This window comes from Mastigoproctus giganteus, chromosome 13 (genome assembly GCF_048544385.1).
Source record: "Mastigoproctus giganteus isolate SK-2022 chromosome 13, ASM4854438v1, whole genome shotgun sequence".
NCBI lineage: Eukaryota > Metazoa > Arthropoda > Arachnida > Uropygi > Thelyphonidae > Mastigoproctus > Mastigoproctus giganteus.
This window is the reverse complement of record NC_143587.1, coordinates 108872714-108899572: the sequence shown is the minus strand read 5'-3', so window position 1 is coordinate 108899572 and position 26859 is coordinate 108872714. Positions and strand designations below refer to the sequence as shown.

The 26859-nt window shown below is 38.8% G+C and overlaps 1 protein-coding gene across 1 annotated transcript in view; it reads right to left on the bottom strand.

Annotated features, from left to right (window-relative positions):
* The window catches only part of LOC150076348 (phospholipase D1-like), a 601970-nt gene that overhangs the window by 268715 nt on the left and 306396 nt on the right, over positions 1–26859 (bottom strand). The gene's annotated exons all lie outside the window — the stretch shown is intronic.

The window sequence follows — 26859 nt, the reverse complement described above, 5'->3', positions numbered from 1 at the left end:
TTCACATTGAGTTGCCCATGTATTGCACTACCTCGAATAAGTAATGTTTCGTTAGCAATACCGGGGCAGGTACCCACAGGATACCTGCCCGCCCACACACCAATGAAAAGCCAACTAGCTTTGAAACGGTGCTGTCTGGGTGGTGACGCCCACTGAGAATAAGCAAAAAAATAGTCTTCTCTTTCGTTACTTATTCGAGGTAGTGCAATACATGGGCAACTCGTTGTGAAGGATGAGCACAATATGAGATACAGATGAAATGATGCTTTTTACATTGCTATCATAGTTTTTCTTTAAGAGTTGTCTCTGGTGTATCTACACCGATATTATACAGGGTGATTCACTACAAGTGCGACAAACTTGCAGGAGGTGTAGGGGGCACAAAGACGAATCGGAATCACATAGCATCGCAGGGTCCAAAATGCCTTCGTCATGAGGTAGAGGACGTTGAACGGGAGGTCGCGTGAACAGCAATCCCGCTGGAAGTCAGCATTTGCGAACCGTTTCTGTTGAAGAAACCAAGTAGCAAAAGTCCTCCGGAGTGGATAATCCACAGGCTCCAATGATTGGACACATTGCAGATGCCATAAGCATAAACTCATTTGGTTTGTTGACAGTATCCTCCATACAGTGGATTGGGAAATACTCAATCGTTGGCCTATCGCTCGAGTAGTTGTACTTGGATTGTCTTCTGCAAGACGTAGGACATTCTCCTCATTGTCTGGCATCCTCGTCATTTACTCTCGATTCATGGTACCTCTCATGAAACAACCAGTCTCACGTAACCTTCTGTGCACACGTGCGAAAATCATATGATGAGGAGCATGGCTGTGCGGGAAACGTTCCTGGTACAAGCGCAGAGCGGCGCGCCCGTTACAGTCCGCAGCTCCATACGCGAGGTGCATGTCGGCCAGTTCAACGTTTGAATACTCGTCAATCCTACTGCCTCGGGAAATGGTTCGCAAATGCTGACTTCCAGCGGGATCGCTGTTCACGTGACCTCCCGTTCAACATCCTCTACTGCATGACAAAGGCATTTCGGACCCTGCAATGCTATGTGATTCCGATTCGTCTTTGTGCTCCCTACAGCTCCTGCAAGTTTGTCGCACTGGTAGTGAATCACCCTGTATAGATATGAAATCTTATAATATTGTGCCTAGTTGCATTTAGTTTTATTTAAATAATAAACATTATGAAAATTGGTCCCCGTTTTAAGTGGATTTGTTTTAAGTGGAATTTTCTGGAACCAATTATCCTTGGATAATGAGGATCCCCTGTACTGAGGGAGTTATGTTTTACCAAAATATACCAAATTTGCATAATCTAGCCAGTAATGTATGACATACTGATTTATTTTAACAGATATAAGCTAATTCTCTTAATTTTAGCAATCACTTCTGGCCTAAGTTTTCTTGTGATAAATATAATGATATGATAAACTAATGATATTAAGAGTAGGAGACCAGCGGAATTACTTCACAAGTACAGGTCAATGTTGAAAAAAAAGTCATGAGTTAGGGTTGGATTTGAAAGTGTCTGCAATACTGCCCAGATGCAACAGGAGGGAGTATATGATGCGAGCCTTGTCGATCAATTTGGCCCTTGAGAGACTGTGCAAGGCTCAAGGGGTAGAATTTTTCTCAGCCTGGTCTGTGCTTATTAACAAGAGAGAGACTGCTTCTACAGGGATGGGATATACTTAAATAGAAAGGGTGCAAGAATATTTGCTGATGCTATCGATGCAGTGTTAGGTGGGTCGGAAAACTGCTAGCTTGGGGGAATACACGGACTAATAGATTAACAGTAGCCGCTAGCAGAGGTGAAAGTGATTCTTGCACTGCTTCTATTGGAATGAGCAGCAGCCTGGAAAACAAGGTGCAGAGGAATTCCAGAGACTGCTGGGAGTTATCGCGGAACAAGTAAATACATGTGCTGTGTTAGAGTCACTAAGAATAGGAACAGGTGCACGTATACTTTCGTGTACACCAATGCTAGGAGTTTGGTAAATAAATTTGATGAATTTGAGGTGTTGGTTAAAACATCAAAGGCAAATATTGTTGGGATATCAGAGATGTGGTGTCACACAGATATAAGGAATGCAGAACTGGAATTTTGGGAGTACAATGTATACAGGAAAAACAGACAGGATAGGAAGGGAGGAGGGATTATGCTATTAGTTAAGAAACACATAAAATCCCAAAGAAGTACAGCCAGTCAACATGGCTGGACAGTGCAGTGGCAAGTCAGTATGGCATGACATAAGAACTGGGAATGCAAAATTGAGAGTAGGAATGTGTTCTAGGCCTAATGACTCTGATGAGCATAATAAACAACTGTACAGAGAAATAGGGTGGGCCAGTAAATCAGAGTGTCTTATAATGGGGGATTTTAATTTCCCAGATATTGATTGGAATTTGTGGGTTGGTCACTCGCATACACTAGCAAGGCTTTTATGGATTTATTAGATGATTGTTACCTACAGCAGCATGTTTGGGAGGCAACTAGAGGGAGTAATACCTTTCTGATTATCAGAAATGATTCTTCATGCATTAAGAATCTGCAGATAAAGGAACCACTAGGTGGCAGTGATCACAGTGTGCTAAAGTGGGATATACTCAAAGAGGTACCCATCAGGGGAAAAGGGAAGGGTTTTTGCTTTCATAAAGGTGATTACAGTGGTCTGAGACAGTATTTAAATTCTATACTGTGGAACCAACTGATGATGCTAGGAAAAGCAAATTCAAAACAGGAAGCATTCAAAGAATTAATCTTGGAAGCTACTAGGGTTTTCATACCAACTAAGAAATATTGTTCAAGGTTTAGGCCTAAATGGATGTCAGATGAACTAATGGGACAAGTGGCACAGAAGAAAAATGCATTTGATACATATAAATTAGCAGGTGACACGGAAGCCTATGATAGATATAAGCTGGTCTGTAACCAAGTCACAAAGGGGGTTAGGCAGGCAAAGGCAGATTACGAGAAATTTTTGGCAAAGATGCAAAGAAAAACAGCAAAGAGTTCTTTTCTTATGTAAATTCTAGAAGGAAGGAGATGAATTAGATTGGTCCACTTAGTATGAATGGTTCAACTGTTGATTATCCTGCTCAGGTGGCTAACAAACTGGATGAGTATTTTGCACAACATTTACACATAAAGAGTTATTCAGGGAGGGGAATGCCAGAGGTGTATTAAATTCTGGCAGTGAGCTAAATGATTTTTTTTTAATAACTGAGAGCAAAGTGGAGCAGAAATTGTTGAAAATAAACATAATAAAGGCACCTGGGGTGGATGGGATCTATCCAGTTATACACTGATGAGCCAAAACATTATGACCAGCAAGTCATTATGCAAATTGAAATACCTGCATGTGAACTACGTCACGTGTGCGGGTCAGGACACAGTAAAAAAAACACCTGATATGAGCTCCGTTAATCAGTGTTACTGTTGTTCTTCAGATGGAAAAGGCAGCGGATTTAAACGAGTTTGACAAAGGTCAAATTGTAATGGCCAGATGACTGGGTCAGAGCATATCCGAAATGGCATGGCAGGTAGGGGTTAGCTGTGGTTAGTACCTACCGAAAATGGTACGAGGAGGGAAAACCCACGAACTGCCAGTGAGGTGTTGGATGACCACGGCTCATCTATGCTTGAGGCGAGTGAAGGGTCTCCCATATGGTACGTGGCAACAGAAGGGCGACTGTGGCACAAGTTGCTGGTAATTGGAATGGCTGGTGACAGGAGTAGTGTGTCACACACAGTATATCAAACCCTGCTGAAAATGGGGCTGCTAGCCGTAGGCCACTCCGAGTTCCCATGCTAACTACGGTTCACCGGCAACGGTGCCTACAATGAGCACGCAAGCATCTGGAACTTCAGTGATTGGAAGAAAGTCCTCTGGTCCGATGAATCATGTTTCCTCTTGCTTAAAAAGGAAACAGCCGGATACGTGTGCATTATTTACCTGATAAGTGATGGCACCTGGATGCACCGTGGGATGAAAACAAGCTGGAGGTGGCAGTGTCATGCTTTGGGCAATGATTTGCTGGGATACCCAGGGTCCAGTCATCTGTTTGCTGGGCACTCTGACGTCTAACACCTACCTAAATATCATTGCTGACCCAGTGCACCCTTTTGTGGCAACGGTCTTCCCCTCTGGTGGTGCCATCTTTCAGCATTATAATGCGCCATGGCCCACACCGCCCGGATTGTTCGAGACTGGTTCACGGAACATGAGGAATATTTCCAGGTATTGCCCTGGCCTCCAAATTCCACAGACATCAATCCCATCGAGCATCTGTGGTTTGTGTTGGAACAGCAACTCCGATCTGCAGCATCTCAAGCACGGACCTTACAGGAGTTAAAGGATTTGCTGGTTAAGTGTTGGAACCAGATACCAACACGTAATCTTGAAGCTTCCGTGCCTTGCCGGGTACGAGCTATTTTGGCTGCATGTGGAGGACCAACATCATATTAGCTTTAGCATTAGTAGAGGCATATGATGCAAGAAAGCAAGCTTACACAGCATCAGCCAAAAAAAAAAAAACCACTCCCATTTCACCCCTCCATTCGTTCGAAATACCTGTCCAGCTGAGCCTTAAATCTATTTAGGCTATCAACTTCCACAACAAGGTAAGGAAGTCTGTTCCACCAACCAACTACCCGCTTAGGTAGGTGGTCATAATGTTTTGACTCTTCGGTGTATTAAAGGAGGCATCAAAGGATGTAAGCAAACCCTTAACCTTAATTATGAGATCTTCCTTGTACTCAGGGGAGGTACCCATGGACTGGAGATGTGCAAATTTGACCCCAAATTCACAAAGGATTAAATGGTAAAACAAGTCATTACAGACCTATTAGTTTAACTTCTGTTCCAGCAAAATTAATGGAGGCACTGGTTAAAGAAGCACTCGGGATCATCTAGACCAGCAGTTCGCAAACTTTTTTGACTCACGAACCCCTTTCAATGTAATATTTTTTATCGCGAACCCCTTTCAACATAATATTTTTAATGTGAACCACTAAGCCTATATTCTCTGAAATCGTATAATATTACAGAATTTTCATTATAAAATATTTCCAGTACTACATTTTTATAAGCGACATTGCGTAATAATAAAAATTATTATTAAGTATTATTTATACTGTACTTTGTAAAGTAGTTATGAATTAGTCCAAAAACGTTTCAAACAGGCTAAGAGTAGCAAACTTGCTTCTTGTCCAAATGGTAACTGAGCATTCTGGTCTCTTGCCAAAGCTATTGGCCACAATTTTTGCCCATCTTTGTTCCCACCTCTGTGTAATATAGATGATTCTATTAGCATTTCGACCACGGATAAAGCTGACCAGCTAGCATCCTATTTTTCTTCCAACTCATGTATTGATGATCTTGGTAAATCACCTAAAACCATTCCCAGTACACTCCATTCAATGCCTCCTGTGGTCTTCGGTCAAGAGGACGTCAGAAGTAGTTTGATGAATCTAATGCTAAGAAAGCTCCAAGTCCTGGTGGTATTTCTCCACTTGTTCTCAAAACATGTGCCCCTGAACTTATTAGGGTTTTGTGTCATCTTTTTTTTTTCACTTAGATAGACAGGATAGAAAGGGAGGAGGTGTTATGTTGTTAATTAAGAAAAACATAAAATCAAAAGAAGTGCATCCAGTTGATATAGATTAACAGTGCACTGTTGAGTCAGTTTGGCGTGACATAAGCACTGCAAAAGAAAAATAAGAGAAGGAGTGTGTTATTATTATTATTATTATTAGCCATATGATGCAAGGAAGCCTGAGGCTTATGCTGCACCAGCCAAAAAAAAATTCCCGAGTTACCCTGAGAGAGAGAGAGAGAGAGAGAGAGAGAGAGAGAGAGAGAGAGAGAGAGAAGTCGAAAGGAATCACCAAGAAAGAGAAGAATGATGATATCCAGTTCAGGACCCTGGGTGTGCCAAACCCATACTCACCAGATGTGAGTCCCTTTTATAGGTCTAATGACTTGAATGAGTACAATGAACAATTGTACAGAGAAATAGAGTGGGCTAGTAAATCAGAATGTCTTATAATGGGGGATTTTAACTTCCCAGATATTGACTGGAACTTGTGGGTTGGTCACTCACACACTAGTAACACTAGTAACACTTTTTTGGATTTATTGGATGATTGTTTTCTGCAGCAGCATATTCGAGAGGCAACCAGAGAAGGTAATATTCTTGATCTGGTTATCAGCAGTGATCATTCTTGTATTAAGAATTTACAGATAAAGGAACCACTAGGTGGCAGTGTACTGATGTGGGATTTACTTAAAGATATAATTACCATCAGGGGTAAAGTAAAGGGTTTTTGCTTCTGTAAAGGTGAATACAGTGGTCTCAGACAGTTTTTAAATTCTAATTAATCATGGATGGTGTTTGTTGTTTGGTTTTTAGGAGCATTAGCAACTAAGGCCATATTGCTCCGAGAATATACAGTGGTCATTCCCTGACCTTCAGCATCCTCCGTATCTGGTGGTGACTAGCTCGAACCCTGGTCTAATCAAGAAGCGTGCGTTACACACTGCTGTTCCTTCCCACCTGGCTACGGAGGAGCCCATCGTGGATGCTACTAAAAGTTTCATACCTATTAAGAAATATTGTTCAAGGTTTAGGTCTAAATGGTTATCAAATGAACTAATGAGACTCGTGACAGAGAAGCGAAATGCATGGGATGCATATAAATTATCAAGCGACTCAGAAGCCTTATGGCAGATATAAGCTAGTCTGTAATCTGGTCACAAAGGAGGTTAGGCAAGCGAAGGCAGATTACAAGAAATCTTTGGCAAAGGATGCTAAGAAAAACAGCAAGGATTTCTTTACTTATATAAACTCTAAAAGGAAGGAGATGAATCTGATTGGTTCACTTGATATCGATGGTTCCACTGTTGATGATCTTGCTCAGAGAGCAAACAAACTGAATGAGTATTTTGCATCTACATTCACACATGAGAAGTTATTAAGGTTTGAAAATGGCAGAAGGTTATCTAATTGTAGCAGGGTGCTTAATGATTTTGTAATAACTGAGAGCAAAGTGGAGGAGAAACATGTTGAAGTTAAACATAAGAAAGGCACCTGGGGTGGATGGGATCTATCCAGTTATATTAAAGGAGGCGGCAAAGGAACTAAGCAAACCCTTAGCCATAATTATGTTGTTGCTGTTATTTGGTTTTTAGGAGCATTAGCAACAAAGGCCATATTGCTCCGGGGATATGCGGTGGTCATTCCCTGACCTTTCCGCATCCTCCGTATTTGGTGGTCACGAGTTCGAACCCCAGTATAATCAAGAAGTGTGTGCTACGCACTGCTGCTCCTGCCTACCTGGCTACGGAGGCGCCAGCCATAATTATGAAAGCATCCTTGGACTCAGGGGAGGTCCCCACAGACTGGAGATGTACAAATGTATCCCCAATTCACAAAGGGGGATCAAAGGGTGACACAAGCAATTACAGATCAGTTAGTTTAACTTCTGTTCCGGGTAAAATAGTGGAGTCACTGGTTAAAGATGCATTACAGGATTCTAAACAAGACTGCAGAAATAATTCAGACACAGGATGGGTTTGTTAAGGGAAAGTCTTGTCTGACAAATTTGATAGGATATTATGATGTGGTTACAAAGGAACTGGATGCAAAAAATAATTTTGATATCATATATTTGGATTTCAGGAAAGCTTTTGACACTGTTGCACGTGGAAGACTATTGTAGAAATTCGACCAGAATGGTATTAAGGGTAAGTTGCTACAATGGATAAAAGGATGGTTGAGTGGGAGAAGACAAGAGGGTGGTAATTAATGGGTGCTGCTCTTCATGGACTAATGTTATTATTGGAGTCCCACAGGGTTCGGTGTTGGATCCTCTGCTGTTTTGTATATTTATCAATGATATTGATGAAGGTATATCAGGCTTAGTGTCGAATTTTGCAGATGATACATACGAAGGTTGGCAGGGTTGTTAATGACAGTAATGGCAGTGTGCTACTGCAACAGGATCCAGATAATTTGGGCAGATGGGCTAAGAAGTGGCAACTGAAGTTTAACCTTGAAAAATGCAAAGTACTGCATATGGGTAGAAGTAACCCCAGAGAAACGTACCAACTGTGTGGTACTACACTTAAGGTGGTAGAAAATGAAAAAGACCTGGGAGTAGTTGTGGTCAGATATGAAGTTTTCTGAGCAATGAAGACAGGCTTCCAGGGCAGGTCATGGGGTTTTGTCAATGATATATAGGAATTTTGCTAGCAGGGAAAAGGATGTGATTGTCCCTCTGTATAAGGCAATGGTCAGGCCACGCCTTGGATACTGCGGAAAGGTCTGGAGGTCTCACTTTAGGAAGGTTGTAGATTTGCTTGAGCATGTGCAGAGAAGGTCAACAAGATTGGTGAGGGGAATGAAGGGATCATCTTACCAAGATAGGCTTAAGTTCTGCAAATTGCAGTGGCTGGAGACTAGGCATCTGGGCAGTGATCTGACTGAGGTGTATAAGGCCTTGAATGGGTTGAGCATGCTGAATTCTGATGGGATCTTTCCACTTGTTCAGATTACGAACCTAAGGGGGCATAAATTCAAATTAAAAAAAGACAGATGTAGAATAGATGTGAGGAAATTTGCCTTTAGCCAGCGGGTGGTTAATTGCTGGAACAAACTGCCATCTGTCGTTGTGGAAGTTGATAGGTGAAATAAATTTAAGGAGGAACTGGACAGGCATATGGAGGGAATGGTGTGATTTTTTTTTTTTTTTTTTTTTTGGCTGATGCTGCATAAGCTCATACACTTGCTTTCTTGCATCATATGCCACTACTACTACTACTACTTCCTTATTCCAAAGGTTTTTTTTACTTCTGCTGGGATATTTGCTCATATCCAGCCAGTTCCTAAAAAGGGTGACAAATCCCTTCCATCCAATTATTATCCCATTGCGATTACATAACTCTTTCCAAAGTAATTGAGAAATCAATTAACCACCAACTCTTAAACTACAGTACCTGGAAATTTTTCATCTCATCAACGATTGCCAGTATGGATTCTGTCAGTGTCATTCCACTGGAGATATTCTGGCTTATGTTACCCATCTATGGACAAATTCAGTGGAAAAGTTTGGTGAAACTCAAGCCATTGCTCTTTTCATTTCAAAGGCTTTTGTTCTTTCTTGGCATAAAAGTCTTCTAAATAAGCTTTCATCCTATGGTTTGCTAGCTGTTCTTTGTAATTGAATGTCCAGTTTTCTCTCTGACTGCTCACTGCGGGTGATGGTAGACGGCTCTCTGTCTTCTAACTTCTCCACGAATGCTGGTGTTCCCCAAGGTTCAGTTCTTTCTCCCACTCTTTTCCTCTTGTATATTAATGACCTTCTTCCATTGACCAGAAATTCTATCCATAGTTTTGCTGACGATAGCACATTTAGATTGCATTCCACCTTCCAGTTTAAGAAACCTTGCCTTGCCCAAACAGCTTCAACTTCTCGAGTATCCATTGCAAAATCCTTAAATGCTGACCTTCAGGTAATTCTCCAGTGGGGCAAAGATGCCTCTATCAAATCTATCAAATGCCTCTACTAATGCTAAAAAAAGATAACTTAATTTCAATCCTTCTAAAATTCAGTCATGTCTTATAAATCGCAAAAAGGATTCTTCGGCTCCTGTGCTTATATTTGATGACGCTCTGATTTCTGGGGATTACTATGACTTCCAATCTCTCTTGACATAAAGCACATTACAAATACTGCTTTCTCTGCATATAAAAACTGGGTTTTCTCTATCGCTCTCGGTGGTACTTTTCTTCCAAACAGTTGTTCACTCTGTATAAATGGCAAATCTGCCTTACCATGGAATATTGTTCCCACATCTGGGGGTGGTGCCCCCAAAACCTCTCCCATTCAAAAGAGGGCAGTTAAGTTAATTAATGTCTCGTCTCTAACAGAGTCTCTCCATAGACTTTGTTTCTGTTGCATGCCTTTTCTATAGATACTTGCATGGGTACTGTTCTTCTGAATTGGCTTGTATAATTCCCACTCTTTTTTCAAAGCAGTCCGAACCAGTCAACATCCTTTTACTGTCCAAGTTCAAACTCACAGAAGCAATATTTCTTCTTCCTCATTTATCTTCAGTTTTCTAGATCAACCTTCCTTCATAAGAATTTCCTGAAAATTACAATCTACAGAAGTTCAAATCCAATGTCAACAAGTATCTTCTTTCATCTTTTCAACTTTCAACCCATGCACGGTATTAAGTACTACAGGTTCTAAAAAAAAAGTACCTATACATAACAATGAATATGAAAATCTCCACCTCAAAAACAAAATCAATGGGACCAACATTTCTGCTGTTTATTGATTATGAAAAAGCATATGACAATGTAAACTGGGAAAAACTTTGACAGATTCTACGTGAAAAAAATATCCCAACCCAACTCTGGAAAGCAATCCAAAGCCTATATAAAAACTCAAAAGTCTGTATAAAATATTCTAATGGCCAACTATCACACCCAATTTACACCAATAAAGGAGTCAAACAAGGATGTGGACTATCACCAAATTTATTTAATATCGACATCAATAAAATTCTTAAAGAATGGAAACAAACAATTAACAACAGGAATAAAATCCAAACTATATTATATGCTGATGATCAAGTTATAATTGCAAAATCCGAAGATGAACTACAGATAGCAGCAAATGAACTTAATAAAATAGGTAAAAAGTACGAGATGAAAATCTCCACCTCAAAAACAAAATCAATAGGATTATGTGGAAAAAACATACAAAGAGTCAAAATTGTTATTGATGATAAAATAGTAGAACAAATATCTGACTTTACCTATTTGGGAAATTTAATATCAAATGAAGGGAAAGACATCCACACTAAACTACAAAAATATAATAAAACGAATGGAACGATTAAACGCCACTTCGGAAAACAAATGACAACTGAAACAATTATGACTGCACAACATCACTTCAAAACCAGCCCTCTTCTACAACTGTGAGACTTTGGTCATAAATAAGAAAGATGCACACAAACTAGAAGCAGCACAAATGAGATTTTTAAAACTATTATTAGGCTTTACAAGACTAGACCACCAAAGAAATTTGGATATCCACGAGAAATTAAAAGGAGATAACATAGTAAATGACATAAAACGGTATCAGGAAAAACGGATCAGCCACATAGAAAGAATGAACCCAGACCGGATCCCAAAATTAGCCTTTAACTACAAACCTACAGGCAAGAGAGATGTTGGTCAACTAAGACAACGATGCCGAGATTAAAGACCACCTCCAAAAGCTACAATGGAACAGGTCTTAAAAGACCTAAGTTGGACCAAGTTCATGATGATGATGACATAACAATGATCCTTGAGAATGAAAAAAAAGCTAGCATGGAAAACAGATTTATTTAACATGATATACTGTAAGATAGTAAACTAATTATAAGGAATTGTGGGAGATATGGTTTCTTTCTTTGGCAATTCTTTACTTTTATTTAATTTTATTTTACTTTATTGTTTATTATTAGTTACATTTTGTAGTTTAGAATAATATACCTATGTAAATCTAATCAGACGCCATTACAGAATTTTTAGGGCGAACCCTCTGGAACACTTTCGTGAACCCCCAGGGGTTTGCAAACCAGCTGTTGGGAACTGCTGATCTAGACAACACTTCAGTTATAGTTCGAACACAACGTAGGTTTGTTAAGGGGAAGTCTTGTCTGACCAATTTGATTGGATACTATAATGTGGTCACGAAGAAACTGGATGCAAAGAATAATTTTTAAATCATATACTTAAATGTTTGGGAAAGCTTTTGATACTGTTGGACATGGAAGACTGCTGTACAAATTGGAGCAGTATGGCATTAAGGGCAAGTTGCTACTATGAATAAAGGGATGGTTGATTGGGAAAAGCCAGAGAATGGTAATCAATGGACACTGCTCTTTGTGGACTAATGTTATTAGTGGATTCCCCCAGGGCTCAGTGTTGGGTCCACTGTTGTTTTCTGTATTTATTAATAATATTGATGAAGGAATATCAGCATTAATGTCCAAGTTTGCAGATGATACAAAGGTTAGCAGGGTTGTTAATGATATTATTGACAGCACGCTACTGCACAGGATTAGAAAAGTTGAGCAGATGGGTTGAGAGGTGGAAACAGGTTTAACATTGACAAATGTAAGGTACTACAAATGTAAGGTAATGGTGCAGACAGATATGAAGTTTTCTGAGCAGTGCAGATGGTCTGCAAGAATAGCTCATGGTGACTTGTTAATGTTATACAGGAATTTTTTCCTAGCAGGGATAAGGAGGTGATTATCCCCTTGTATAAGGCAATGGTCAGGCCACACCTTGAGTACTGTATACTGGTATGGAGGCCTCATTTTAGGACGATGTATAGCTGCTGGAACGTTTACAGAGAAGGGCAACAAGATTAGTAAATGGAATAAAGGGTTGCTCTTGCAAAGAAAGGCTTAAGTTTTGCAAATTACATTTCTGGAGACTAGGCACCTGCGAGGTGACTGAATTAGGTGTATAATGCCTTGAATGGTTTGAGCAAGCTCAATGCTAATGGAATTCTTCCTCTTGCCCAGATTAATCGCCTGAGAGGAAATAAATTCAAATTCAGGAAAACAGTTGTAGAATGGATGTGTGAAAATTTGCCTTTAGCTAGAGGGAGGTTGATTGCTGGAAAAAAACTTCCATCTGTCGTTGTAGAGAGGCTGCCAGAGAAAATGTGGTCTTGTCAATGACCAAATGACATGCAGGAATTTTGCAAGCAAGGATAAGGAGGTGACTATCTTCTTGTATGAGGCAATGGCCAACCCACACCTTGAATACTGTGTACAGGTCTGGAAGCCTCATTTTAGGAAGCATGTAGAGTTGCTAGAACGAGTACAGAGAAGGGCAACAAGACTGGCAAGGGGAACATAGGGGTTGCTCTTACGAAGAAAAGCTTTCTACAAATTGAAGGGTCTTAAGACTAGGCACCTGTGATGTGATCTGATTGAGGTGTATAAGGCCTTGAATGGATTTTACAGGCTCAATGCTGATGTGATTCTTCTTCTAACTCAGATTACAAACCTGAGGGGACAAACTGAAACTGAGGAAAGACAGTTGTCGAATAGATATACAAAAATTTTACTTTAGCCAGCGGGTAGTTGATTGCTGGAACAAACTTCCATCTGTCTTTATAGAAGTTAATAGCTTAGATAAATTCAAGGCAGAACTAGACAAACATTTGGAGTGACCAGATGGGTGAAATGGGAAGGAGTTTTTTCTTTTGGCTGATGCTGTATAAGCTTGCTTTCTTGCATCACATCCCTCTACTAATGCTAATATAGCAGAGCGCAAACCCCAGACACCTTGCTTTCCAGGCTGTTGCTGATGGTGCTGCTCATTCCATCAAGAAAGATACTGTTGCAGACCTTGCTCTTTTCAGAAATGTTGAGCTAAAGTTTTGTTAATAATAATGGCCCTGCTGTCTAGACTTGGTGGTCCGCATTTCCAAAGCTTCACCAGAACAAGAAGATCTGACCTCGATTTTTGATTTTCTATCTTGATTGAACGTTCTCTCACATTGGGCACTGCTAAGAGGAATTGTTAAAATCACAATGACGATTTGGGATAATTTATTATATTTCAAGCTTCCCTGTGCATTTGTCAGTTCCTCTATCAAGGACCACTGTGTGACCATGGCAGTAGAAATGCCTATAACTAAGGCAGAATCATCATTCTAGTTTAGCCTTCTATGGTAATTAATTTTCAAAATGGAGGTGGAAGATTTGAAAAATATTGGTAAAAAAATAAGCCTTTGCTAGAATACTGAGTTGAATAAATTTGTACATAATATTCTTCGATATATTGAGGAGTAATGACCTCAGTCCATACAGGCAAGGTATGTTGGATTGAAGGGTACAGTAGAATTTTTTTATGAAAAAAATCCCATAGACAAAACGTATTAGAACCTATAGTACTTAGTACCAAGCATGAGTTGAAGGTTCAGAACATTGAAGATATTGTTGATGTTAGACTTGAATATGTGTAGATTGTAATTTTCAGAAAACAGATGTGAAGGAAGACTGTTCCAGAATATGGAAGTTGAAGGGATAAATGAGAAAGAAAAGTTGTTCCTATCAGTTAAATAAATCAATCAACACTGGATAACCAATTACAAAAAATGGTTATCATAAGATGGCAGTTTGTTTAGAAGGCCTTTATGCTAAACATGATCAAAAGCCTCATAAATGTCAAGTGCAACTGCTTGCAATTCACCAAATGTTTTCACTGAATTTGTCCATAGATCAGTAACATAAGTGAATATATCACCCAGAGAATAAAAACTGATGGAATTCATATTGTTGATCATTAATCAGACAGAAGGTTTCCAGATAGTTTAAGAACTGGCAGCTAATGGATTTCTCCATCACTTTGGAAAGAGCAGAGGTAAGTGCAATGGAATGATAACTGGATGAGAGGGATTTGACGCCTTTTTTAGAAACTGCCTCAATATGAGCAAATGTCCAAGCATAAGGGAAAACCCCAGTCGATAAGAAAGTGTAAAATAAGTGACACAGAACAGAAGCACAGGTTTTGAAAATAAGTATAGAAATTTCAATAGGACCTGGCACTTCCTTTACATCAACAGTGTTCAAAATTCTTCTAGCATTCTTTTGACAGAAGATCAGCATTGAGTGTAGTGGGATGGCAGGAGGAGGTTTGCAAATATCGTCAGTACAAGAGTTACAAGAAAAGTACGATGCTAGCAAGACAGCTTTAACTGAGGAAAAAATAGAACCATCAGGTTTTAACAGATGTAAGATAATATGGATGAATAAAATTTGTGGCCAACAGCTTTGGCAAGAGACCAGAATGCTCGACTACTGTTTGCAGAAGAAGCGAGTTTTCAACACTCAGCCTTTTCAAAACCTAGTTTGGACTGATTAATAACTGCTTTACAATTGTTGAGAGTTTTGGTGTACACAGAAAATGAATCTGGAATTTTGGATACAAACCAATTATGATGTGCAATATTCTTATCTTGAACAGCTTTGCATATTTTTTGGAAAACCAAGGTTTAAATAAATGACAAGATTTTAAGACGGAGTAGGGAATGAAGGATTTCTTTCTAGAAGAATAATATCACTGATACAATCTGAGCAAGCATTGACATTAGAAAATTTAAAACAATAGTCTAACCAAGGCAAGGAAAATAAGAACTGAAATATAACAGATCATCCCATTTCACATCCTTGCAGTAGTAAACAATGAGAGGAGGCTGAGAATGGCCATGAGAGAAAGGCTCCAGAAGGGAAGAGAGATCATCAAGTTGTGATCTGAAATGCCTAAAGGACCACTCACTTCAACTATATACTTTGAGAGATTGTTTGTGAGGAAAGGATTAATAATACTGGGTGAATGATTAAGACTGTTTGGTATTCTGGGAGGTAAATGAACAATCTGTGTGAGCAGTGGCAGCTCGTGACTCTGATGTTTGGGGGTGCTGCATCTTAAAGTTACATTAAATCACCTTGGTTATAAGACATGTAGAAATACACAGTAATAATAATAAGCAAGTTAAAAATACTACAAAACATTAACTAGACATTTACCATTAACAGACTTGAACTTTTATTTTAAAAAAAAATACATTCTTCAGTTTTTATTTGTTGAAAATAGATTAACTTTTTCATTCAAGTTTGGTGCACTGTTGACAAAGCTTTTCTCTATTGAAAGAATTGCTTGAGCATTTAGCCTTTCCTTATTCATAGCACTCCTTAAAAATGTTTTTAGCATCAGTAGAGGCATATGATGCAAGAAAGCAAGCTTTGCAGCATCAGCCAAAAAAAAAAAAAAAAACGCTCCCATTTCACCCCTCCGTTCATTCCAAGTACCTGTCCAGCTCAGCCTTAAATTTATTTAGGCTTTCAACTTCCACAACAAAGGAGGGAAGTCTGTTCCACCAACCAACCACTAGCTGGGTAAAGGCAAACTTCTGCACATCTATCCTACATCTGTCTTTCCTCATTTTGAATTTATGCCTTCTCAAATGATTATTCTGAGCAAGAGGAAGAATTCCATCAGCACTGAGCATGCTCAAACGATTCAAGGCTTTATACACCTCAATCAGATCACCTCGCAGGTGCCTAGTCTCCAGACATTGTAATTTGCAAAATTTAAGCATTTCTTCATAAGAGCAACACTTTGTTCCATTCACTAATCTTGCCCTTCTCTGTACTCGTTCCAACAGCTCTACATCCTTCTTAAAATGAGGCCTCCAGATCTGTATACAGTACTCAAGGTGTGGCCTGACCATTACCTTATATAAGGGGATAATCACCTCCTTAACCCTGCTAGAAAAATTCCTGTATATCATTGACAAGACACTATGAGCTACTCTTGCAGACCATCTGCACTGCTCAGAAGACTTTGTATCTGGCTGCACAATTACACCAGGTCCTTTTCGTTTTCTACCACTGTCAGTGTAGTACAACAGAGTTGATACGTCACTCTGGGGTTGCTGCTTCCCATATATAGTACTTTACATTTGTCAATGTTGAACTTCATTTGCCACCTCTCAGCCCATCTGCTCAACTTTTCTAGATCCTGTTGCAGCAGCATACTGTCATTAATGTCCTTAACAACCCTGCCAACCTTCGTATCGTCTGCAAACTTGGCCTGATATAAGTCTGATATACCATCATCAATATCATTTATAAATTCAGAAAAGAACAATGGACCCAATACTGAACCGAGGGACTCCACTAATAATATTAGTCCAGGATGAGCAGTGTCCACTGATTACCACTCTCTACCTTCTCCCACTCAACCATCCCTTTATCCATAGCAGCAATTTGTCTCCAATGCCACACTGCTCCAATTTGTGCAGCAGTCTTCCATGTGCAACAGTATCAAAAGCCTTTCTAAGATCCAAATATATGATATCAAAATTATTCCTGGCATCCAGTTCCTTTTTGACCACATCATAGAATTCAATCAAATTAGTCAGGCAAGGCTTTCCCTTAACAAAACCATGCTGTGTCTGAGCTATAACTGAAGTCTTGTCTAGATGATCCTGTGGTGCTTCTTTAACAAGTGCCTCCATTAATTTTCCTGGAACAGAAGTTAAACTAACAGGTCTATAATTACTTGTGTAGCCCTTTGATCCTCCTTTGTGAATTGGTGTCACATTTGCACATCTCCAGTAAATGGGTACCTCCCCTGAGTCCAAAGAAGCTCTCATAATTATGGCTAAGGGTTTGCTTACTTCCTCTGCTGCCTCCTTTAATATAACTGAATAGATCCCATCCACCCCGGGTGCCTTTTTTATGTTTATCTTCTACAATTTCTCCTCCACTTTCCTCTCAGTTATTACAATATCATCCGGCTCACTGCCAGAGTATATATCACCTCTAGCATTCCCCTCCCTGAATAACTCCTCATGGGCGAATGTAGATGAAAAATACTCATTTAGTTCATTAGCCACCTGAGCAGGATCATCAACAGTTGAACCATCAATATCCAGTGGACCAATCTGATTCATCCCTTTCCTTCTAGAGTTTACATAGGTAAAGAACTCTTTGTTGTTTTTCTTTGCATCCTTTGCCAAGGATTTCTCATAATCTGCGTTTGCCTGCCTAATCTCCTTTGTGACTTGGTTACAGACAAGCTGATATCTATCATAGGCTTCCATGTCACCCATTAATTTATATGTATCCCATGCATTTTTCGTCTCTGCAACGTGTCTCATTAGTTCATCTGACATCCATTTAGGCCTTCAGCAATATTTCTGAGTTGGTATGTAAAGCCTAGTAGATTCCAAGATAATTTCTTTGAATGCTTCCCATTTTGAATTTGCTGTTGGTAACATCATCAGTTGATTCCACCGTATAGAATTTAAATACCGTCTCAGAACACCATAGTCACCTTTACGAAAGCAAAAACACTTCCCTTTACCCCTGATAGTAGTTACCTCTTTGAGTAAATCCCACTTCAGCACACTGTGATCACTGCCACCTTGTGGTTCCTTTATCTGTAAATTCTTAATGCATGAAGAATCACTACTGATAATCAGATCAAGAGTATTACTTCCTCTAGTTGCTTCTTCTAGTTATTGCCTCTTGAACATGCTGATGTAGAAAACAATCATCCAATAAATCCACAAAAGCCTTGCTAGTGTGTGAGTGACCAACCCACAAATTCCAGTTAATATCTGGGAAATTAAAATCCCCCATTATAAGACTCTCTGATTTACTGGCCCACTCTATTTCCCTGTACAGTTCCTTATTATACTCATCAGAGTCATCAGGCCTATAACACACTCCTACTTTCAATTTTGATCTCCCAATGCTTATGTCACACCAAACTGACTCAACATTGCACTATCCAGCGATGTCGAATGGCTGAACTTCCTTGGATTCTGTGTTTCTTAACTAATAGTATAACCCCTCCTCCCTTCCTATCTTGTCTATCCTTCCTGTACACATTGTACTCCCCAAATTCCAGTTCTGCATTCCTTATATCTGTGTGACTCCATGTCTCTGATATCCCAACAATATCTGCCTTTGATGTTCTGAGGAATACCTCAAATTCATAAAATTTATTTACCAAACTCCTAGCATTGGTGTACATGCAAGTATACATGCACCTGTTTCTATTCTTAGCTACCCTAACACAATCCATGTGTTTACTTTATTCTTTTTAATGTCGAATGGCAGCGTTTGGGCTCTGAAATAGTCATCGGAATGGTCAAAAGAGCTTTTATGAATTTTGTAAATTCACCAAGAACTTCAGCTAGTTTATTTTCTGAGATAAATTTCAGCAAGTCAGTTAATTTGCAATAATTGTGTAGATCATGTATGCTATAGAAAATTTGTAATTCCACAAGACATTTTTCTATTTCAACCATGGGATATGGCCTCAGTAGTCTAGTGTACCTCTTCCATGGGCATTTTAGTACAAAAAATAAACAAAGTTCTCCTTGTAAAACAATTCAGCAGCAATTAATTGCGTTGTAAAAGAATATCTCTCACCTATGTCAACATTTATATAGTCACATGCTTCCTTCGCTTCAATCATGAGTGTTTTTGAAGGTTTGTTTGTTGTTTGTGTTTGGTTTTTAGAAGCATTGGCAACTAAGGCCATATTGCTCCGTGAATATGTGGTGGTCATTCCCTGACCTTTCCGCATCCTTCGTATTTGGTGGTGAAGGGCTCGAACCCCAGTCTAATCAAGAAGCGTGTGCTACGCACTCCTGCTCCTTCCCACCTGGCTACGGAGGTGCCTTGTTTTTGAAGGATTTTCACAGTACGTTGAATTCCTGATTTTTATAATGGCATTCTTAAAGTTTCCTATAAATTCATGCATTTTAACTGGCTAAATTTCTCAATATTGCATTTGATTATAAATTAGCATTAGCATTGGCACATGATGCAAGCTTATTTCACCCATTGACTTGCTCCAAATATTTGTCCAGTTCTGCCTTGAATCTGTTTAAGCTATCAACTTCCACAATGACAAATGGAAGTTTGTTCCAGCAATCAACAACCCGCTGGCTAAAGGCAAACCTTCGCACATCTATCCGACAAATGTCTTTCCTCAATTTGAATTTATGCCCTCTCAGGCGATTATACAGAGCAAGAGGAAGAATCCCATCAGCTCAAACCATTCAAGGCTTTATACACCTCAATCAGATCACCTCACAGGTGATTAGTCTCCAGACACTGCAATTTGCAAAACTTAAGAGCAACCCTTTGTTGCATTCACTAATCTTGTTGCCCCATGGCGCCTCTGTAGCCAGGTGGGAAGGAGCAGCAGTGCGTAGCACATGCTTCTTGATTAGACCGGGGTTCGAGCCCATCACCACCAAATACGGAGAATGCAGAAAGGTCAGGAAATGACCACCGCATATTCCCGGAGCAATATGGCCTTAGTTGCTAATGCTCCTAAAAACAAACCAAACAAACAAAAACAGACTTGTTGCCCTTCTCTGTACGTGCTCCAGCAGCTCTACATCCTTCCTAAAATGAGGCCTCCAGACCAGTATACTACTCAAGGTGTGGGCTCACCTTTGCCTTATACAAGAGAACAATCACCTCCTTATCACTGCTAGAAAAATTCCTGTATATCATTGACAAGACACCATGAGCTACTTGCAGACCGTCTACACTACTCAGAAAACTTCATATCTGCCTGCACAATTACCCCCAGGTCCTTTTCACTCTCTACTACTGTCAGTGTAGTACCACACAGTTGATATGTTACTCTAGGGTCACTGCTTCCCATATGCAGTACTTTACATTTGTCAATGTTAAACTTCAGTTGCCACCTCTCAGCCCATCTGCTCAATATTTCTAGATCCTGTTGCAGCAGCATACTTTCATTAGTGTTATTAACAACCCTGCCATATCCTCTGCAAACTTGGACATTAAGCCTGATATACCATCATCAATATCATTGATGAATACAGAAAATAAGAATGGAGCCAACCCTGGAGGATTCCACTAATAACATTAGTCCACAAAGAGCAGTCTCCATTAATTACCAATTTCTGTCTTCTCCCACTCAACAATATCTTTATCCATAGCAGCAATTTGCCTCCAATGCCACACTGCTCCAATTTGTGCAGCAGCGTTCCATGTGCAACAGTATCAAAAGCCTTTCTAAGATCCAAATATATGATAACAAAATTATTCTTTGCGTCCAGTTCCTTTGTGATATCAAAGTTATTCCCTGCATCCAGTATCCAATCAAATTGGACAGAGAAGACTTCCCCTTAACAAACCCATGCTATGTCTGAGCTATAACTGGAGTCTTGTCTAGATTTTTTTTTTTTTTTTTTTAGGAGCATTAGCAACTAAGGCCATATTGCCCCGGGATATGCGGTGGTCATTCCCTGACCTTTCCGCATCCTCCGTATTTGGTGGTGATGGGCTCGAACCCCGGTCTAATTCCTTTCCACCTGGCTATGGAGGCGCCTCTTGTCTAGATGATCCTGCAATGCTTCTTTAACCAGTGCTTCCATTAATTTCCCTGGAAATTAATGGAGGCACTGGTTAAAGAAGGTCACATTTGCACATTTTCAGTCCATGGGTTCCCCTGAGTCCAAGGAAGCTCTCATAATTATGGCTAAGGGTTAACTTACTTCCTTTGCTGCCTCCTTTAATATAATTGGATAGATTCCATCTACCCCAGGTGCCTTTCTTATGTTTATCTTCAATTTCTCTTCCACTTTACTCTCAGTTATTACAAGATTATCTAGCTTGCTGCCAGAGTTTAATACACCTCTGGCATTCCCCTCCCTGAATAACTCCTCATATGTGTGAATATAGATGCAAAATACTCATTTAGTTTGTTGGCTACCTCAGCAGGATCATCAACAGTTGAACCATCAATATCAAGTTGACCAATCTGATTCATCCCCTTCCTTCTAGAGTTTACATAAGTAAAGAACTATTTGCTGTTTTTCTTTGCATCCTTTGCCAAAGATTTCTCGTAATCTGTCTTTGCCTGCCTAACCTCCTTTGTGACTTGGTTACAGATCAGTTTATATCTATCATAGGCTTCTGTGTCACCTGTAAATTTATATGTATCTCATGCATTTTCTTTCTCTGTAACATGTCCAATTAGTTCATCTGACATCCATTTAGGCCTAAATGACTTCCATGTGAGGCATTATCTGATGCAAAATTCCAGTTGTTTCTGAAATCGTCTTATGTGCGTTTGCTGTCGCCTGTAGTTCCTCCATGCACTTTTTTAAGAATTCAAAATTTTCATAAATTCTGTTCATGGTGCATATATTGACGTTCCATCTTGTAGAGGAAGGTCAGGCAACATGCCTCTCCACATCTATCCCCAGGGGCTCACATCTGGTGAGTATGGGCTTGGCACACACAGGGTCCCGATTTATTCTTCTCTTTCTTGGTGATTCCCTTCTACTTCTCTCTCTTTCTCTTTCAGGGTGGTTCAGAAATTTTTTTTTGGCTGGTGCAGCATAAGCCTCGGTCTTCCTTGCACCATATGGCTAATAATAATAATAATACCGGTCAACCATCACTAATCCGGTTCCACCACTAATTCGGAAATAATTTCCACGAACGTAATTTTAAATTTCCCGGGTCGGTGCACCGATTTTTTTTTTTTTTCCCCGTTAGATGTTGGCGCATCAGCTTCTGCGGCCATATTGCAGCTCCCAAGGGTTTTGATTTTCTACTCTGATCCAAACCCGAGGTGGGATTTGAACCCACGATCTTTGGGTTGCCAGGCAAGCACTTTACCCCCCGGCTAGCCCAGTCGGCTTGGCGCATCGACCTGCTGCTACTGTTTTGGTGGCGTTGGTTGCTGCATCAGCTGTTGGCGCAAACTCGTAAACTCTGGCAAGCCATCCCCACTTGTTTTTCTGCATTTATTATTATTATTATTATTATTATTATTATAACCTGCTCACATTTAGCCCCAGCCATGGTTCAATTGCATAAAGGAAGTGCCTCTCATGTTGTAAAGCGCAATCAGCATACATTGTCCATAACAGATAAAGTTGAACTTCTGAAAAAACTCGACAGCAGTGTGTCTGTGAGAAGTGTAACTCTGCCTAATTGTAAATTCCAGCAATTTCTCTCAGTTCCTCTTATCTTAGTAATTTTCTTTTAGCCATTCCTTTTTAGATTTTTTATTTTTTTTTATTTTTACAACACACGTATACAAACTTGCGGAAAAACACAACACAATATGATGGATAATACAGTGCTCTAACGAACTTGTTTTCACAAAATCTCTAACAATACTGACAAACGTATTGTGATGTTTGAGAGTTTATTTTATCGTAATTAGTTTTATTGTAGCGCTCGCCGTGCTTGTGCAATAAACTAATCACAAACAACTTTCATATGTATGCCATAATAGTGTCACACGTATGTGGCCACGTTGGCCACACGTATGCGACATAAAAAAAAAAGACTCTTTTTTTTTTTTTTTTAAATATTTTAAGTGAAAAAACGACAACACTAACATTACAATATTTATTTTAGAATTTCTAATCAAATTATTTCCTAAATATTTTTTGGCCCATGGGGAATTTTTTTCTTAAACTAGCTTGGCAGTCAACATGTTAAAGGTAGGAGGTGGTGGTTAGCTGTTGGGTAAAATGTATGTGCTAAAATAACCACCGGTGATCCGGCAAACTCACTAATCCAGCACCCCACAGGTCCCAACACTGCCGGATTAGTGATGGTCGACCTGTAATAATAATAGTAATATGCTTTCTGAGAACAGAGAGAGAGATTTTGTGGTGATCTCAAGAAAAAAGTTGGTATTGACATGAGGTTCGAAAAGAATATTCTTGAATCTCAGGTACTAATTGCTGCATTTCTCATCATCAGATTTAATTGGTGTGCATAGCAGTGAATAAAATGTGCATTTTATGTACACTTTTTTATTTTAGCTTGAACTCCCCCTTTCTTGCCTTTCATCATACTTGCGCAATCAATATCTGAGCAACCAGTTTTTGAGTATTTCCTTCGAGGATTATGTCTAACTGATCTAGAATGCATTTCAATATTCTGTCTGCAGTTTGGTTTTCCGAACTGAAAAAAACCCTAAAAACGCTCAAAAATGTCTCCATTCAGTTCATATCTCAGAACAATTACCATTTGTATATTATTATTATTATTATTAGCCATATGGTATAAGGAAGCCTGAGGCTTATGTTGTACCAGCAAAAAAAAAAATGCCTTGTTACCCTGAGAGAGAGAGAGAAGTAGAAAGGAATCACCAAGAAAGAGAAGAATGATGTTCTGAAACATCTGTTGTGTCATCAGTCATGATGGCTATGAATGAAGCGTCTTTAATTTCTCTTTTTATTTCATCATGGGATATTTGCAGCAAACAGTCAAGAATATCATTCTGAATAGTTTTTGAAATGCCTTTAAATACTGTATTACTTTCTAAATGGTTCTTTAAATTGGAATCTACTGTACAGGCAAAATTTATTAATCCTCTGAATACTCCTGGATTTTTAGAATCGTCTTTTTTGTCATGTCCACATAAAGAAATTTCAAATTGTACAAAAAATTTAATGCACTCTTATTATTTTAGATAATACCTCACGATTCTTGGTAACTTTTCTGTTATGTTTGCAGATCGAAAGTCTGTAGGCCTCGCTAAGCTGTTCTTTAATATTTACACTTCCTAAAAGTGATAGCGAAATCACATTATCAATATGTTTCTTCAAACTCTCATGTTTTAGAGTTTTTCTCTCATTCTGTTTATGTTTGTAAAGCCACTTTTTGTCCATGTTAAGTCACTTCCGAACAGTAAACATGAAAAACAAACAATGCATTTTTAACTTCACAACCACAAAGCCAACTTTTCCTTTGGTACCATTCAGTTTTTACTTCATGGGAAAGCATGGAGGCCATGATCAAATCAAATTTCACAAAATTGCTTGTCGTAGAAATGTTTTACTTACACATCACCTCATAATATAACTTCAACTTACCAAGTTCAAGCTGAATCTGCAATTAAGCTGTAATCACATAATTACACTGTTGAATGTTGAGTATTGACTTAACACTGATATTATTTAGTTACTTAATAGGAATTCGGGAGAATAAAAAAAAGACACGGACATTGTGGCTATACACATGTCACGGTCAATGATGAAATCTGCACTGTGCGCTTTACAGTGACTTTGATTCATTTCACCTATAAAAAATGTATATTGGCAAGTTGCCAATATGCTGGTTGTCAATGGCAACCAATAACCAGATATTCACTGGAATGCAAAATGTGTCACTGCCTGGCACACAGTGAGGCCCACAGTTAATTAAACTTCAAAGTTGGAAACGATTTCATGTTTTTTTAATTTATTATTGAAATGATTACTGGAAATAGAGGATGTGCATACTATATGTGGGTCCTGTTAATAAAAATATTCATTGCGTTACATTGTTCTTCAGGAAATTTCATATAACTCCGTTCATTGTATATATAGATTTAAATAGCTGGGGGGTATTGCAGCACCTATGGATGAGCCACTGCTGTGCATGAGGTCATCAGTAATTGCAAAAGCCTCAGCATCTATTACTATTACTATCTCAACCAGCTGGGTCCACATAACTAGTAAGTTGAGTCAGCTGGAGTTGTGAACATTAAAATCTCCAAGTAAATTTACTTGGAGATTTTACCTCACTGTTAGGAAAATTGGACTGGAGAAAGTCAAGTTTCAAAAAAAAAGGAAGTTAAAGAGTTCCAAGTGATAAGTAGAGCAAGGAGAATTACAGAGGAATAGAGATTTCAAGTCAAAGAAGACTGAAAAGAGGAGATACCAAATTAATAAATCTCTGATAGGAAATATCATATCAACATATGCACGAGAACCACCTTTGAAGCAAAAGGAATTATACAGTAAAGTATTAATAGAACTGAAATGAGCAGAGGTTGAGGCAACTGAAAATTGGTATTCTGCAAAAAAAAGTAAGTGGGGTTTGGCAGACTGAAAGTGTTAATGGACATCACTGAGATTGGAATTGAGACAATGTATATTTTTGAAATGAATGAGAAAGTTTTTGGGAGGTTTAGACCATTCTGTAGCTAAGTTTTATAATATTTAAAACATTGAAATTAAAGAAAATTTTTAAAGAAACAAACAAATTTCTTTATTCAAGCCAGAAGAGATAAAGACAGACTTTCTGCATGAGTGAGGATAACATGCCTTGAATTAATAGCTTACTCAGCTTGTTTAGGATTGCTTTTACCAGAAGTTATCTTTTTTTTTAGTTCAATAATTTGTCTTTATTCAAAACCTTTGCATGAACTGGAGTTGAACAATGAGTCAGTGCCACTTACTAGTGATCACTTTTACTGTACAATTTGGTAACTCTGAAAAGTGAAACTGCTTTTTTCACTGCATCTAATCTCTTTCTTAAACAGATTTTTAAAAGGTTGTCACTGTTCTATAAGTCTGGTTATACATTTAACCACAGATGGCCAACATGTACACACATTGAAAGTGTATAAATTTTGACATGCATCAGTTGAAATTGTTTAAATTTATCTTTCCTTTTTAGCACTTCTTTCTAGATAGTAGTAAATTTCCATCTAATATTCATCCACTTTCACAGGAAGACATACAGATTCCTTTCAAGCACAAATTAATAACATGAAAAAGACATTCTATTACAACCAAGTGCTTAAAAGAGGACTTTTAATAATATCCTTGCTACTTCAGTTTACAGGCTTACAATAACAGGCATATTATCAGCATTAAGTGACCAGACAGTTTTTCTGAAGAAATCCTACATGCTTTCAAGTTGATTAGATGTCCCTGTAGATCATCTTCCATTGTTGGTACTGATAGTAAGCAGCTTTCGATTTGATGAGGTTTTTTTTTTTTTTTTTTTACAAAAGGTCACCACAATGGGATATAGCTTGGAACTTGTTTGATCACTACCATCTGTAACAATCAAAAATGGTCCATTTTAAAGAACCACGCTACCTCTTCTTTCCCTGTCTACACAATTTCACTAACAATGTGGGCTCATTGTTTTTTCCCCCCACAATCATATTTTATACTGTTTCATTATTGGAAAACACTTCTGCAAAACCTGCAATTTAAAAAAAACCTGCAATCAGCACATCTTAGAAGAAGATTATGTTTGTGACAAAAGATGCAAGTAAACATTCAGCACATATGAATCGTCACCAAGAAACCTATCGATTTTTGCATTTCTTCCTGTCCACTGCACACTGTTGTTAAACTCATTTGTACAAATGTTTGATTATATCTTATTACCCACTACTTGAAATTGAAAAATTATCTTATATTTCTTTGGCATTTTACTGAAAGACA